The sequence below is a fragment of the Macaca nemestrina genome, chromosome X, assembly GCF_043159975.1.
Source record: "Macaca nemestrina isolate mMacNem1 chromosome X, mMacNem.hap1, whole genome shotgun sequence".
In the NCBI taxonomy this organism is placed as follows: Eukaryota; Metazoa; Chordata; class Mammalia; order Primates; family Cercopithecidae; genus Macaca; species Macaca nemestrina.
In genome coordinates, this window is record NC_092145.1 from 29,137,624 (window position 1) to 29,155,414 (window position 17,791).

The 17,791-nt window shown below is 37.2% G+C and overlaps 1 long non-coding RNA gene across 1 annotated transcript in view; it reads right to left on the reverse strand.

Moving 5' to 3' along the window:
* LOC105468443 (uncharacterized) overlaps window positions 1–17,791 on the reverse strand; it is a 37,059-nt gene that overhangs the window by 18,217 nt on the left and 1,051 nt on the right. The window lies entirely within an intron of this gene.

Consider the following 17,791-nt stretch of genomic DNA (forward strand, 5'->3'; position numbering starts at 1 on the left):
TTTTCATATATTTGTTGGCTATTTATATCCTTTGTCCTTTTTTACTCTTTGGTTGTTTGGTCTTTTTCTTGTCAGTGTGCTAAGACACATTTACGTATTATAGACTTCAGCGTTTCGTTTGATGTATTCAGTACAATGTTTTCCAAAACTATCATTTGTCTAATGGTTTTGTTACACAAAATTTATTTTTCAGCTTTTGTATTGTTGAGTGTATATAGTGAAGGTTACTCTCGACCACTTAGATTGAATGTGATTCTACATCTACTCTATTAGACTTTCTTTCAAGATTTTGTTTTATTTTTATATCTGTGTCAGCTGACATTATATTTTGCTATAAAAACAATAAGACAAAATGGTGGCTTACGAAGATACCACTTCTCTCCGGTGAGACTCAAAGAGTATAGCTGCCTATAGACTCCAGTAGACATCTGACTCAGACATAGTTTGGAGGTCAGGGGAAGGGAACCATATTCAGGTTGCCATGTTTCCAGAGTCCTCTTCTAATAGATACTCTTAGTGCCCTGCCAAGTTCCTCCTTAGCGAGCTGGTTCACCCATCCCCCAGTTACCTGGCTGTTACTATGTCAATTGCTCACAGCTGCAACTTTCTCTTGAGAATTTCCCTGGGCTTAGGAGGGACACCTCACTGAAAATGACTGGATTGTTCTGTCCTCCCCAAGACAACTTTGGTGGTAACACTCATTCTAAATCCTCCTAAGGAATTGAAGACAGGGTGAATGAACTCACATTTGTGCAGAGCTTCTTCCTCTGCCCTATCCTGTTTCCCTTATGCCTTTATATGTCTTACCTAAGAGTACTTTCTTAATAAATCACACATAGTGTTGTCATAGTTAGCAAATAAAAATACTGCACACTCATTAAAATTTTAGTTTTGAGCAAAGAAGGAATAATTTTTAGTATAAATATGTCACATGAAATATTTGGGACATACACGCACTATAAAATTAATCACTGTTTATCTGAAATTCAAATTTAACTGGGCACCTTGTATTTTAGCTAGAAATCTTATTTCACTTGAACAAAAATTCTCATCTCAGGCCCTGCTTCTACAGAACTCAACCTAAGTTACTGCTCACTGTTGACTATATTCAATTTTTTATACATTAGAAAATGAAATTAAGCTTTACTATTTAATATACAGATAGGCAATCTCACTAGATCCATTTGTCAGTCTGTTATACAAAGGGTTAGAGAAGCACCCTGAGTCAGAAGATTAGATGATAGCATTTTAACCCATTTTGATATATGCAGTTTATGTAAGAGAGTAGCCCCCTCTTATCCACATTTTCATTTTCCATGATTTCAGTTACCCATGGTCAAGTATGGCCCAAAAATATTAAATGGAAAATTCCAGAAGTAAGTGATGCAAAAGTTTAAAATTACATTCCATTCTGAGTAGTGTGATGAAATCTTGCCCCTTGCCACTCCATCTTACCTGAAAGTGAATCATCCCTTTGTTTGATGTATCCACACTTTCTATGCTAACCACCTGTTAGTCATTTAGTAGTCTTCTCGGTTATCAGACTTTTAAAAATTGTAAATACAGTCAGCCCTCCATATCTATGGGTTCCACATCCATGGATTCAGCCAAGCTTGGATTGAAAATATTCTCAAAAAAATTCCATCCGTACTGAACATGTACAGATTTTTTTCTTGTCATTATTCCTTAAATAATTCAGTAAAACAACTTTTTACATAGCATTTACATTACATTAGGTATTATAAGTAATCTATGCAGGATTCAAAGTATATGAGAGTATGTGTACATGTCAAATGCAAATACTACACTATTTTGTGTAACATACTTGAACATGCTCACATTTTGGTATCCCCACCGGGTTCTGTAACCAATCCCCCTGAGAAACTGAGGGACGATATGGTTTGGTCCTATGCACAGTTTCAGGCATCTGCTCACTGTGTGCCTTAGAACAGTTCTCCCTCTGATAAGTTGGGGCTACGGTACTGAATATCACTGATGAAGATTTTTCCATGATAATAGATTTACAGTAACTTAAAGATGTATTATATATTTGTATTTTGTTAAAAAAACAATTGTATCAAATTTGTCCACTTTTTCTTTAATGACAACTGGTTTTCAATATCATGTTTATAATAGATTTTTTGAAAACAAAACCAAAAAATAAAAACACTTAATCTGACCCTTCTAGACATTGATAATTTACCAAAGAGTAAATTCTGATTTTGAACAAAATGTTTTGTTATAAAGAGGGAATTTTGAAAAGAACTATTTAAAATGTTTTTATCTTTATATGATTTTTCTTCTGAGTACAACTAGAGTGTATAACTTAAAAAAAAAATAAACCTATCATCATGAGCATGTTAAAAAACAACTTTGGAAACAGTGTTTCTTTTTTTTTTTTTTTTTTTTCCAGAGTGGTTGAGTGTTTTGATGAGGTCACACAGCAAACAGGTGGTGATGCTTAACATTAAACACAGGGTGACTGCAGGAGGCATATATGAACCCATTGTGTAAGAGGACATAAGTATTGGTTTTCCAGTTTTACTGAAAGCAATTTCAGGGGAATGGAGCTAAATAAGACACTTTAAAAAAATTTTTTTTCACTTTTTATTATGAAGTAACATTAGGAAAATAACATAAGATATCATGCAACCCCAGATCTTGGTTTCTTTCTTTTCTTTTTCTTTTTTTTTTTTTGAGACAGAATCTTGTTCTGTTGCCCAGGCTGGAATGCAGTGGCACAATGCCAGCTCAAGGCAACCTCAGCCTCCCAGGTTCAAGCAATTCTTCTTCTTATGAATATTTTACTTTAAGTTCTGAGATACATGTGCAGAACATACACGCTTCTTACATAGGTATACACGTGCCATGGCCATGGTGTTTTGCTGCACCCATCAACCAGTCAGCTACATCAGGTGTTTCTCCTAATGCTATCCTTCCCCTAGCCCCCACCCCCCGACAGGCCCGGGTGTGTGATATTCCCCTCCCTGTGTCCATGTGTTCTCATTGTTCCACTCCCACTTATGAGTGAGAACATGCGGTGTTTGGTTTTCTGTTCTTGTGTTAGTTTGCTGAGAATGATGGTTTCCAGCTTCATCTATGTCCCTGCAAAGGACATGAACTCATCCTTTAGAAACAGTGTTTCTAAACTGTTTATAAAATATTCCAAATGAAGTGCTGTAGTAGATACCTTTTTTTTTTTTTTTTTTTCCTTTTGAGACAGAGTTTCGCTGTGTCACCCAGGCTGGAGTGCAGTGGCACAATCTCCGCTCACCACAACCTCTGTCTCCTGGACTCAAGTGATCCTCCCACCTCAGACTCTGGAGTAGGTGGGACTACAGTCGTGCACCACCAAGGCCTGCTAATTTTTGTATTTTTAGTAGAGGTAGGGTTTCGCCATATTTCCCAGGCTGGTCTCAAACTCTTGGCTAAAGCGATCCGCCTGCCTCCACCTCCCAAAGTGCTGGGATTACAGGAGTGAGCCACCATGCCCAGCAATATCAAATCTTTCATAAAAGTACAAACTGCAATGCTGACCCATAAATTTGCAGGAACAACTAATGGGCTTCAAAGAAGTTGAAACTTTATTAGCAGTGTTTCTTTTCAAAGTGTATGCATAATTGGTAGGTGGGATTAAAATGTGAATAATAATTTACTGCACTCAGTCAATAACACTCTTCTTCTAATTAAACCTATGTAACTTCATGAAGTGTCTTTTTCAGCTATGAAAGCCACTTAATCCAGACATGGGAAAAATAATAAACTTAAAAAAAAAAACTGAACATAAAACCAAATATTTGAATGGCTGCATCACCAAGAATAATCAAATTTTAAAATAATAATGATATATATTGAAACAAAACAATATGTTTAGCTCAAAGACATTTCTTAAACCATACATTTTAGGAGGGTAAGTTTCAATGATATTTATTAAATTTGATTACTTCTGGTCTAAAGAATCATGATTCCAGCACCTCGCTGAAGTTATTAGCTTGCAGCCTCCTTAGATATACTTACGAGGTGTCTGTAATGCTAAACAGGCTGTTTCTGTTAATTTATATTCAGTACCTGGCAGTTGTATATGGTGGAGTGAAGAGTGCAAAGGAAGCAGAATGGCACTGCACTATATTTTTCTGTTTCTAGCACTCAAATGTTCTAATGGTCTCTGCCAAGTCAAAAAATGAGGCCTCACAATTGAAGGCACAGAGTCTTGTATGTTAACATTAGGCCTACTGACAGAAGGGTGCTTATAGTTTTTTTTTTTAATTTTCTGTCTTGATAACAATATAACTTCATATTTAAATATATTACATGATTTATTCCTTTGTTTTAATATACTTTAAGTTCTAGGGTACATGTGCACAACGTGCGGGTTTGCCACATTGGTATACATGTGCCATGTTGGTGTGCTGCACCCATTAACTCGTCATTTACATTAGGAACATCTCCTAATGCTATCCCTCTGCTTTCTCCTCACTCCATGACAGGGCCCCAGTGTGTGATGTTCCCCACCCTGTGTCCAAGTGTTCTCATTGTTCAATTCCCACCTGTGAGTGAGAACATGCAGTGTTTGGTTTTCTGTCCTTGCGATAGTTTGCTCAGAATGATGGTTTCCAGCTTCATCCATGTCCCTACAATGGACAGGAACTCATCCTTTTTTATGGCTGCATAATATTCCATGGTGTATGTGTGCCACATTTTCTTAATCCAGTCTGTCATTGATGGACATTTGGGTTGGTTCCAAGTCTTTGTTATTGTGAATAGTGCCACAATAAACATACGTGTGCATGTGTCTTTATAGCAGCATGATTTATAATCCTTTGGGTACATACTCAATAATGGGATGGCTGAGTCAAATGGTATTTCTAGTTCTAGATCCTTGAGGAATCGCCACACTGTCTTCCACAATGGTTGAACTAATTTACAGACCTACCAACAGGGTAAAAGTGTTCCTATTTCTCCACATCCTCTCCAGCACCTGTTGTTTCCTGACTTTTTAATGATCGCCATTCTAAATGGTATGAGATGGTATCTCATTGTGGTTTTGATTTGCATTTCTCTGACGGCCAGTGATGATGAGCATTTTTTCATGTGTCTGTTGGCTGCATAAATGTCTTCTTTTGAGAAATGTCTGTTCATATCCTTTGCCCAGTTTTTGATGGGGTTTTTTGATTTTTTTCTTGTAAATTTGTTTAAGTTCTTTGTAGATTCTGGATATTAGCCCTTTGTCAGATGGGTAGATTGTAACAATTTTCTCCCATTCTGTAGGCTGCCAGTTCACTCTGATGGTAGTTTCTTTTGCTGTGAAGAAGCTCTTTAGTTTAATTACATCCCATTTGTCAATTTTGCTTTTTGTTGCCATTTATTTTGGTGTTTTATTCATGAAGTCCTTGCCCATGCCTATGTCCTGAATGGTATTGCCTAGTTGGAAGTAAAGCACTCCTCAGCAAATGTAAAAGAACAGAAATTATAACAAACTGTCTCTCAGACCACAGTGCAATCAAACTAGAACTTACAATTAAGAAACTCACTCAAAACCACTCAACTACATGGAAACTGAACAATTTGCCCCTGAATGACTACTGGGTATATAACGAAATGAAGGCAGAAATAAAGATGTTCTTTGAAACCAATGTGAAAAAAGACACAACATACCAGCATCTCTGGGACACATTTAAAGCAGTGTGTAGAGGGAAATTTATAGCACTAAATGTCCACAAGAGAAAGCAGGAAAGATCTAAAATTGACACCCTAACAGCACAATTAAAAGAACTAGAGAAGCAAGAGCAAACACATTCAAAAGCTAGCAGAAGGCAAGAAATAAGTAAGATCAGAGCAGAACTAAAGGAGATAGAGACACAAAAAAAGTGCAAAATATCAATGAATCCAGGAGCTGGTTTTTTGAAAAGGTTGACAAAATTGATAGATCCCTAGCAAGACTAATAAAGAAGAAAAGAGAGAAGAATCAAATAGATGCAATAAGAAATGATAAAGGGGATATTACTACCGATCCTACAGAAATACAAACTACCATCAGAGAATATTATAAACACCTCTACACAAATACACAAAACACCTCTACCTAGAAGAAATGGATAATTTCCTGGACACATACACCCTCCCAAGACTAAACCAGGAAGAAGTGGAATCCCTGAAGAGACCAATAACAGGCTCTGAAATAGAGGCAATAATTATAGCCTAACAACCAAAAAAGTCCAGGACCAGACGGATTCACAGCCATATTCTACCAGAGGTACAAAGAGGAGCTGGTACCATTCCTTCTGAAACTATTCCAATCAATAGAAAAAGAGGGAATCCTCCATAACTCATTTTATGAGGCCAGAACCATCCTGATACCAAACCCTGGCAGAGATACAACAAAAAAAGGGAATTTTAGACCAATATCCCTGATGAACATTGATGCAAAAATCCTCAATAAAATACTGGCAAATTGAATCCAGCAGCACATCAAAAAGCTTATCCACCACGATCAAATTGGCTTCATCCCTGGAATGCAAGACTTGTTCAATACATGCAAATCAATAAATGTAATCCATCATAGAAACAGAACCAATGACAAAAACCACATAATTATCTCAATAGATGCAAAAAAGGCCTTTGACAAAATTCAACAGCCCTTCATGCTAAAAACTCTCAATAAACTAGGTATTGATGGGATGTATCTCAAAATAATAAGAGCTATTTATGACTAACCCACAGTCAATATCATACTGAATGGGCAAAAGCTGGAAGCATTCCCTTTGAAAACTGGCACAAGACAGGGATGCCCTCTCTCACCACTCCTATTCAACATAGTGTTGGAAGTTCTGGCCAGGGCAGTCAGGCAGGAGAAAGAAATAAAGGGTATTCAATTAGGAAAAGAGGAAGTCAAATTGTCCCTGTTTGCAGATCACATGATTGTATACCTAGAAAACCCCATCATCTCAGCCCAAAATGTCCTTAAGCTCATAAGCAACTTCAGCAAAGTCTCCAGATAAAAAATCAACGTGCAAAAATCACGAGCATTCCTATACACCAATAACAGACAAACAGAGAGCCAAATCATGAATGAACTCCCATTCACAATTGCTTCAAAGAGAATAAAATATCTAGGAATCCAACTTACAAGGGATGTGAAGGACCTCTTCAAGGAGCACTACAAACCACTTCTCAATGAAATAAAAGAGGACACAAACAAATGGAAGAACATTCCATGCTCATGGATAGGAAGAATCAGTCTCGTGAAAATGGCCATACTGCCCAAGGTAATTTATAGATTCAATGCCATCCCCATCAAGCTACCAATGACTTTCTTCACAGAATTGGAAAAAATTACTTTAAATTTCATATGGAACCAAAAAAGAGCCCGCATTGCCAAGACAATCCTAAGCCAAAAGAACAAAGCTGGAGGCATCATGCTACCTGACTTCAAACTATACTACAAGCCTACAGTAACCAAAACATCATGGTACTGGTACCAAAACAGAGATATAGACCAATGGAACAGAACAGAGCCCTCAGAAATAATACCACACATCTACAACCATCCGATCTTTGACAAACCTGACAAGAACAAGAAATGGGGAAAGGATTACCTATTTAATAAATGGTGTCGGGAAAACTGACTGGCCATATGTAGAAAGCTGAAACTTTATCCCTTCCTTACACCTTATACAAAAATTAATTTGAGATGCATTAAAGACATATATGTTAGACCAAAAACCATGAAAACCCTAGAAGAAAACATGGTTTCTTTCTTAATGGTTTTCAAACAATTTTTTAAATTTTGAAAAAAATTGTATTCATATACAATGTTTAGAAGTAATATAGAGATCCAGTATACACTTTACCCAGTTTTCCTCAATTAAAAAATAGCTATATATTTGGCAGCTACAGGCGGTTGGATCATGACATCAGGAGATCGAGACCATCCTGTCTAATATGGTGAAACCCCGTCTCTACTAAAAATACAAAAAATTAGCTGGGCGTGGTGGCAGGCGCCTGGAGTCCCAGCTACTTGGGAGGCTGAGGCAAGAGAATGGCGTGAACCCGGGAGGCGGAGCTTGCAGTGAGCCGAGATTGTGCCACCGCACTCCAGCCTGCGCACACTACAGCCTGGGCGACAGAGCGAGACTCCGTCTAAAAAAAAAAGCTATGCTGGCCGGGCGCGGTGGCTCAAGCCTGTAATCCCAGCACTTTGGGAGGCCGAGACGGGCGGATCACGAGTTCAGGAGATCAAGACCATCCTGGCTAACACGGTGAAACCCCGTCTCTACTAAAATACAAAAAAAATTAGCCGGGCGAGGTGGCGGGCGCCTGTACTCCCAGCTACTTGGGAGGCTGAGGCAGGAGAATGGCGTGAACCCGGGAGGCGGGGCTTGCAGTGAGCTGAGATCCAGCCACTGCACTCCAGCCTGGACAACAGAGCTAGACTCTGTCTCAAAAAAAAAAAAAAAAAAAAAAAAAAAAGCTATGTTAAAATATCATCATCAGAATACTGGCATTGATAAAATAAGCTATAGAACATTTCCATCACTACAGAGATACTATGACCCTTTTATAGATAAACCCACTTCCCTCTGACTCCCACTCCCCTCCTTAACCCCTGTAACCACTAACTTGTTCTCTAGTTCTATAAATTAGTCATTTCCAGAATTTTATATTAATGGAATCATACTGTGTTTAATCTTCTGATACTGGCATTTTTTAAATCAACATAGTTCCGTTGAGATTCATCTTAGTGGTAGCATGCATTGACAGTGTGCCCTTTTTGACTGTTGAGCAGTAGACAATATATGGATAAAGCACGTTTGTTTAATTATTCATCCATTGAAGGATAGCAAGGTTGTTTCCAGATTTTGGCTATTACAAATAGAGCTGCTATAAACATCCATATGTGGGACTTTGTGTGAAGATATGTTGTAATTTATTTAAGACAGATCAAACCATAGACTAGGAGGAAATGTATGAAAACTGTATCCTCAACAACGGACTAGAATCTTGATTATATAAGAACTCTTGAAACTCCTCTTTAATTAAATGCCCGTTTTTGTCATTTACCCATTTTCTAATTGATGTTTTTGTTTTTTGTTTGTTTGTTTGTTTGTTTTAGACGGTGTCTTGCTCTGTTGTCTGAGTGGGAGTGCAGCTTGACCTTGGGTCACTGCGACCTCTGCCTCCCGGGCTCAAACAATTTTCCTGCCTCAGCCTCCCGAGTAACTGGGATTACAGATGCCCACCGCCACGCCTGGCTAATATTGTATTTTCAGTAGAGACTGTTTCACCATATTGGCCAGCCTGGTCTCGAACTCCTGACCTCAGGCAATCTGCCCGCCTCAGCCTCCCAAAGTGCTGGGATTACAGGCTTGATGTTTTGAGAGTTTTAAGAATACTTATATATTCAAGACATGAGTCCTTTGTTCCGTATACAGTTTTCATACATTTTCTCCCAGGCCATAGCTTGTCCTTTAGTCCTCTTAAGAGGATTTTTCGCAGAGTAAAAACTTACAATTTAGATGAAGTTCAGTCTATCAGTTTTTCCTTTTAAGGATGAATCTTTTGCGTCTGAGTCTATGGACTCTTTGCCTAGATGTATATCTCAAAGATTTTAATCTGTGCTTTTTTTCTAAGAGATTTATGATTTTATGTTTTAAATCTGTGTGGAATCTATTCCTAGCTAGAGGAGTTAGACTAGAGAAAGAAATAAAGGGCATCCAAATCGGAAAGGAAGAAGTCAAATTTGTTTGCAGATGATATGATCTTATATTTGCACTCCAACAAAAAACTATTAGAACTGATGTCTAAAAATTACCCTGAATTGTCCACTGTTGGCATATAGAAATGCTCCTGATTTTTGTATGTCGATCTTGTATCCTGCAACTTTACTGAATTTGTTTAAGAAGTGAGGTTTGGGTCAAGGTTCTTTTTTTTTTTTTTTTTTTTGCCGATAGATGTTCAGTTTCTCCAGCTGTTTATTGAAATTGCCTTTGTACCTTTGTCAAAAGTCAGCTAGGTGCATTATTGTGTGTCTACTTCTGGGTTATTTATTCAATTTTTGGATGTATCTATCACTGTGCTAATATCACCCTGTATTGATTATTGTGGCTATGTAGTAGGACTTAATGTGGTGTAGAGTGATGTTTTCACCTTATTCAAGATTACTTTAGCTATTCTAGGGCCTGTGCCTTTCCATATCAATTTTAGAACAAGCTCCAAAAATACCCTGCTGAGATATTGATAGCAATTGCTCTAAAACTATAAATCAGTCAGGAATGTTGACATATTTAATATGTTGTGTCTTCCAATGCATAAACGTGGCATGTATTTAGGTCTTAATTGATTTCATTCATTATTATTTTGTACTTTTCAGCATACAGATCCTGCCTGTACATGTTTTTGGTAAATTTACATGTAATTATTTCATTGTATTTATGTGATTTAAATGGTATTTTGTTTTTAATGTCATTCTCCATTTGTTCATTGTCAATATATAGAAATGAAGCTGATTTCTGCGCATTCACTTTGCATCCTATGAACTGGTTGACCTGACATTAGTTCTAAAATTTTTGTTTTTCTTTTTTAGATTTCTTGGGATTTTCTACATAGGTAATCATTACATCTGCAAGTAGAGACAGTTTCATGTCTTTCTTTCCTATCTGTAGGGCTCTTATTTCTTTTTCTTGCCTCATATTACACTGCGTAAAAATTCCAGTTACAGTTGGGTAAAAGTGGTGAAAGCAAAAAATCCTTGCCTTGTTTCTGATCTTAGACATAAGGAATCTAATTTCTCACCTTCAAATATGATATTTGATGTAAGTTTTTGTTCATGTTCTTTATAAAGTTGATGAAGTTCTCCTTTATTCCCAGTTTGCTGAGAGTTTTAAATTACAAATGGGGGTTGGATTTTGTTAAATGCTATTCCTGTGTCAGTTGATATGATCATATTATTTACAAAATATTGTTGAGATGGTAGTTTACACTGTTTGATTTTCTAATGTTGAACCAGACTTGCATACATGGAATAAATCCAAATTGGTCATGCTGTATAATTCCTTTTATAGCTTGCTGGATTCAATTTGCTAATATTTTGTTGAGAATTACTAGCTAACTAAAATTCATTGGACAATATTCCCTCCTGCTATGGACTGCATTGTGTCTCTCCACAATTTATGATGTTGAAGTCCTAATACCCAATGTGACTGTATGTGAAGAGGGAACCCTTAAGAAAGTAAATAAAGTTAAATGAGGTCATAAGGATGGACTCCTAATGTGACAGTATTGGTGGCTGTATAAGAAGAGGAAAAGATGTCTCTCAGCCCTCAAACAAAAAATAGGTCATGTGAGCACACTGTGAGAAGGCAGCTATATATAAGTCAAGACAAGGGACCTCAGAATTAAACCTACCTTTCTGGCACCTTCTGGCTTCCAGAAATGTGAGAAAATTATGTTGTTTAAGCCCCCCAGTCTATGTTATTTTGTTATGGCAGCCTGAGCAGACTAAGACATCTCCTTTTATAATTTTCTGGGAGAGATTGTGTAAATTTGGTGTTAAGTCTTCTTTAAAAGTTTGGTAGATTTCTCCAGTGAAAGTATTTGTGTATGGAGGTGACTTTTTAGGGGGAGATTTTAAAGTATTACTTCAATTTCTTTAATAGTAACAGTGCTCATAATATTCCCTTATTATCCTTTCATGTCTGCAGGGCCTATAGTGATGTCTTCTATTTCATTCCTGATGCCAGTAATTTGTGTTTTCTTTCTTCCATTCTGTCAGTCTTGCTAGGTGGCTATTAATATTATTTTTTTGAAGAATCAACTCTTAGGTTCATTGATTATCCCCCTTTTTTTGTTTTCAATTAAATTCATTTCTGCTTATATCTTTATTAATTCTCTCCTCCCGCTTGTCTTGAATGAATTTTGCTCTTATCTGCTTTAGTTTCTTGAAATAAGAACTTATATTCCCTGAGACCTTTGTTTCTAATGTAAGCATTTAATGCTACAAATTTCCCTTTCAGCACTGTGTGGTATATATTTTCATATGTTGTGCTTTTACTTTCACTGAATTCTATACATTATTTCATTTCCATTGAGACTTTCCTCTTTGACCCAGAGATTATTTAGAAGCATGTTGTTTAGTCCTTACAGATTTATTGTTTTTCTTTTTTTTTTTCTTTTTTTCTTTTAGTTTATTTATTATTATTATACTTTAAGTTGTAGGGTACATGTGCATAACGTGCAGGTTTGTTACATATGTATACTTGTGCCATGTTGGTGTGCTGCACCCATCAACTCGTCATTTACATCAGGTATAACTCCCAATGCAATCCCTCCCCCCTCCCCCCTCCCCATGATAGGCCCCGGTGTGTGATGTTCCCCTTCCTGAGTCCAAGTGATCTCATTGTTCAGTTCCCACCTATGAGTGAGAACATGCGGTGTTTGGTTTTCTGTTCTTGTGATAGTTTGCTAAGAATGATGGTTTCCAGCTGCATCCATGTCCCTACAAAGGACACAAACTCATCCTTTTTGAAGGCTGCATAGTATTCCATGGTGTATATGTGCCACATTTTCTTAATCCAATCTGTCACTGATGGACATTTGGGTTGATTCCAAGTCTTTGCTATTGTGAATAGTGCTGCAATAAACATACGTGTGCATGTGTCTTTATAGCAGCATAATTTATAATCCTTTGGGTATATCCCCAGTAATGGGATGGCTGGGTCATATGGTACATCTAGTTCTAGATCCTTGAGGAATCGCCATACTGTTTTCCATAATGGTTGAACTAGTTTACAATCCCACCAACAGTGTAAAAGTGTTCCTATTTCTCCACATCCTCTCCAGCACCTGTTGTTTCCTGACTTTTGAATGATCGCCATTCTAACTGGTGTGAGATGGTATCTCATTGTGGTTTTGATTTGCATTTCTCTGATGGCCAGTGATGATGAGCATTTTTTCATGTGTCTGTTGGCTGTATGAATGTCTTCTTTTGAGAAGTGTCTGTTCATATCCTTTGCCCACTTTTTGATGGGGTTGTTTGTTTTTTTTCTTGTAAATTTGTTTGAGTTCTTTGTAGGTTCTGGATATTAGCCCTTTGTCAGATGAGTAGATTGCAAAAATTTTCTCCCATTCTGTAGGTTGCCTGTTCACTCTGATGGTAGTTTCTTTTGCTGTGCAGAAGCTCTTTAGTTTAATTAGATCCCATTTGTCAATTTTGGCTTTTGCTGCTGTTGCTTTTGGTGTTTTAGACATGAAGTCTTTGCCCATGCCTACACCAGTAACAGACAAACAGAGAGCCAAATCAGGAATGAACTTCCATTCACAATTGCTTCAAAGAGAATAAAATACCTAGGAATCCAACTTACAAGGGATGTAAAGGACCTCTTCAAGGACAACTATAAACCACTGCTCAGTGAAATAAAAGAGGACACAAACAAATGGAAGAACATACCATGCTCATGGATAGGAAGAATCAATATCGTGAAAATGGCCATACTGCCCAAGGTAATTTATAGATTCAATGCCATCCCCATCAAGCTACCAATGAGTTTCTTCACAGAATTGGAAAAAACCGCTTTAAAGTTCATATGGAACCAAAAAAGAGCCCGCATCTCCAAGACAATCCTAAGTCAAAAGAACAAAGCTGGAGGCATCACGCTACCTGACTTCAAACTATACTACAAGGCTACAGTAACCAAAACAGCATGGTACTGGTACCAAAACAGAGATATAGACCAATGGAACAGAACAGAGTCCTCAGAAATAATACCACACATCTACAGCCATCTGATCTTTGACAAACCTGAGAGAAACAAGAAATGGGGAAAGGATTCCCTATTTAATAAATGGTGCTGGGAAAATTGGCTAGCCATAAGTAGAAAGCTGAAACTGGATCCTTTCCTTACTCCTTATACGAAAATTAATTCAAGATGGATTAGAGACTTAAATGTTAGACCTAATACCATAAAAATCCTAGAGGAAAACCTAGGTAGTACCATTCAGGACATAGGCATGGGCAAAGATTTATTGTTTTTCTATTTGATTTTATTATGGGCAAAGAACATACACTGTGGTTTCAATACTTAAAATTTGTTAAGGTTGTTTTAAGGCTTAGAATATGGTCTATCTTTGTGAATGTTCCATGTGTGTTTGAAAAACATAATGCGTGTTCTGCTATTGTTGAGTAGAGTGTATTATATATGTCAACTAGATCTAGTTGATTGGATTATTAAGTTCTTCTACATGCATGCTTATTTTCTGGTTAGTAGTTCTATCAGTTACTGAGAGTAGGATATTGATTTGTCTATTTCTCCTTTTAATTATACTCATTTTTATTTCATTTTATTCAGAAGTCTCTTTAGTTTGGAACATTTAGGATTGTTATGTCTTCTTTATGGATTGATCCTTCTAAAATTATGTAATGCACCTCTTTGAATCTTGTAATCTTCTTCACTTTGAAGTCCATTTTATCTGACATTTCTATAGCCTTTCCTGATTTCTGTGATTAATGCATGCATCATATGTTTTTCTATCCTTTTACTTTTAGACTATCAATGTCATAGTTTTAGAGGTTACTTATTGATAGCATGTCTTTGAATCATGTTTGCTTTTTAATCTACTCTGCCAATTTCTGTCTTTTGATTAGTATACTTAGACAATTTATACTTATGGTAAGTTTTGATATGTTTGGGTTTAAGTCTGCCACTAATTTGTTTTCTATTTTCTCTATTTCTTCTTTCTCACCTTCCTGTGGGTTATTTGAAATCCCCCTTTTTCTTGGGTTCTATCTTCATTTTTACAGCATTTCTGAGTATATCAATTTGTATTTTTGTAATTGCTCTAGGTATCAATATATACAAATGTAATTTATCATAGTATACTGTTGTCAGTGTTTTAACACTTTGAATGAGGTGGATAGACCTTACTTTCTATAAAGTCCTTTTATTTCCCATACTTTAAAATATCACTTTCTTAAATATTCCTTCTACATACATTAGTACCATATCAGGTAGTGTCATAATTTTCCTTCAATCATCAAATAGGATTTTAGAAACTCATGAGAAGTAGAAAATCCTATTATGTTTAATTGTGTTTTTACCCATTTGATATTCTTCTTTTCCTTTTAAAATTCCAAGTTGTCTTTCATGATTACCTTTCTGCTTAGACAACTTCCTTTAGCCATTTTTCAAGGGTAGCGGGTTTTTTTTATTTTTTATTTTTTAGCAACAAATTCTTTGTTTTCCTTCATCTGAGGATGCCTTTATTTCACCCCATTCCTGAATAATTTTGCTACATGTGGAATGTGTGGTTGGCACGTTTTACTTCAGCACTTCCTTCTGGCCTTGTGGTTTCAGGTAAGAAATCTGGCGTCATTTGATCTGGTTTTGCCCTGTAGTCAGTGTGCCATTTCTCTGTTTTATTTTATGTTTTTTTTTCAGAGATTTAATTATAATGTGTCTTGGTGTGGATTTATTTGGGCTTATGCTATATGTGTTCACTTCGTTTCTTGAATCTGTAGGTGTATGCATTTCATTATTTCTTTGGAGCAAGACTTAACCCTGCTTCCCACCTCCTTATTCAGTCTTTTTTCCTGCTGAGTGTGTGTACAGGTTCAGCTCCTGCTGACACCAGTAGTCAGGAAGAGTGGAGAACTGACTAGCTCTGAATCTCACTGCTTTATTCAGACTCACTGATACTAAATGTGATTGGAAGATCAGCTTGTCACTGAGCTTTACTGACACTGGCAAAGAGGAGGGGTGTGAAGCATAGTGATGATGAGGCACTTCTCAAACCTTTTCCTTGCTGACCAGGTGTGTGGAGGCTGAGTTTACTACTGGACCACATTGACACTACCCCTGCAAGTAGTATAACATCTACTTCTGTCATTGAAAGAATGGAAGATCAACTCCCCACTTGGCCACACACTGAAACAATCTGTAGTAGAGTGAGGTAGGGTAGTTTTTCTGTTGATGTTTAGCTGCAGTAGGATGGGTATTGCCCAAAAAAAAAAAAAAAAAAAAAAAAAAAAAAAAAAAAAAAAAAAGGTTTTCTGTAATTAGACCTCTGTGTTCCAGATCCTTTGCCTATGGACAACAGGCTTTTGTTGGAGCTTTTATTATCTGTGCCTATTCATTGTTCTGGGTTAGAGGTGCCCGCAACTTTCAGGCCAAGATATATGGGACACAATAAAGACACCCAGGGAACTCACTACCCTGAATTTCCTCAAATTCTGTGGTCCTTTGTTCATCCAGCTTCTTTTCACCTTTCAGAGACTTCTTAAAGTTGTGCTATGTCCTTTAGTTTGAAGAGGGAGGACCTTGAAAGAATGGGTCTACTCTATCTTGGTCAGAGCTGGAAATCCCTTTTCTTCTATCTCCTTGTTTAAGACGTTTATAATATGCACCCTCCACCACTACAAACAGAAGAGCACTGCATTATGACTTGGGGACGGTGTTAAGTTCTAAGGCGTTGCCAGTCTACTATCTGTGGTACCTCATCCCTCAGAGCATAGAAAGCCCTCTCCTTTTGTAAGCCTTGGGTAATGGATATTATCTTGTTTTGTGAAACATAAGAGGAATGTATGGCACATTTCTTTATTTTCCTAAGTCAAATTGCATTTGAGTTCAAGCTACATACACTTGCCTTGTGGAAAGTCCAATATCAGTAAAATTTCAAAAGTTCCTTCCTTTCTCTATGGGATCCTATTAGACTTGTGATGCTTACTTGGTCCCAGGAAAAATAAGTTGATTGTGGTCCTTAGTTTTTCTTGTTTGTTATGGATACCCTTACTGTTCCTCTGCTGCTAGATGACATCAAGATGACCTACACTGGTCCTTCCTGCTCCTATGGAGCAGTTCTTTTCAGCAGGCCTTGACACTAATCAAAAAATCAATCTCCAAACTCCTGACAGCTGGCTTAGTGTTTTACTCCTGGTACCCAACTTCAACAGATGTTCCATAGTCATATCCCATCATCTGTGCTGCAAGGAAGTGAGGCTTATCAAATTTCTATCAATCACTAGCAGAATCTTTTACTCAATCCCTGGAATTTCTCCAATCTCTGGGAAGTGAATAAGAACATGGAATATGGAATCAAGCTACTTGGGATCACTTAATAATTCATTTACTCTGGACAAAATCATAACCTCTCCAAGCCTCAATGTCCTCACCTACAATATGGGGTTAATAATATTAGTGGTTACTATGATAAGATTGGATTAAATGAGATAATATTTGTTCTTGTGTTACCAGTAAAGGGTCTTGACTGCAACTTGTCCAGGTTCTTGGCATTCTGAACAAATAATTGGACAAAACACATAGCAAAGCAAGGAAAGAATGAAGCAATGAAAGAACAAAAGCAGGGATTTATTGAAAATGAAAGTACACTCCACAGTGTGGGAGCGGGTCCCAGAAGCGACTCAAGGGCCCCAGATACAGAATCTCCTCCTGTCTAAATATGCTCTGGAGGTTTCCCAATGGCCACTTGGCATTCACCTCATGTAAATGAAGTGATGACCCACAATCAGTCTGATTAGTTGGAGAAAGTAACCAATCAGAGGCTGAAGGGAAGTTACATAGTTATACTCCTATGCAAACATCTGACTGGTTGCAAAAAGCAACCAATCAGAGGTACTTTAAATTTCCCATCTGAGGACACAGAAAAAGTGGGGGTATGTATAGGGAGTAGCCTCTGTTCCTTTTGTTATTTAGGCGTGGAAAGTTAGGGTTTCTTTTCAGTTTGATTCCAGGAAGTCAGCGTGAAATGGCCTTGGGTTCCCTGACTCCAGACCCTATTCTCC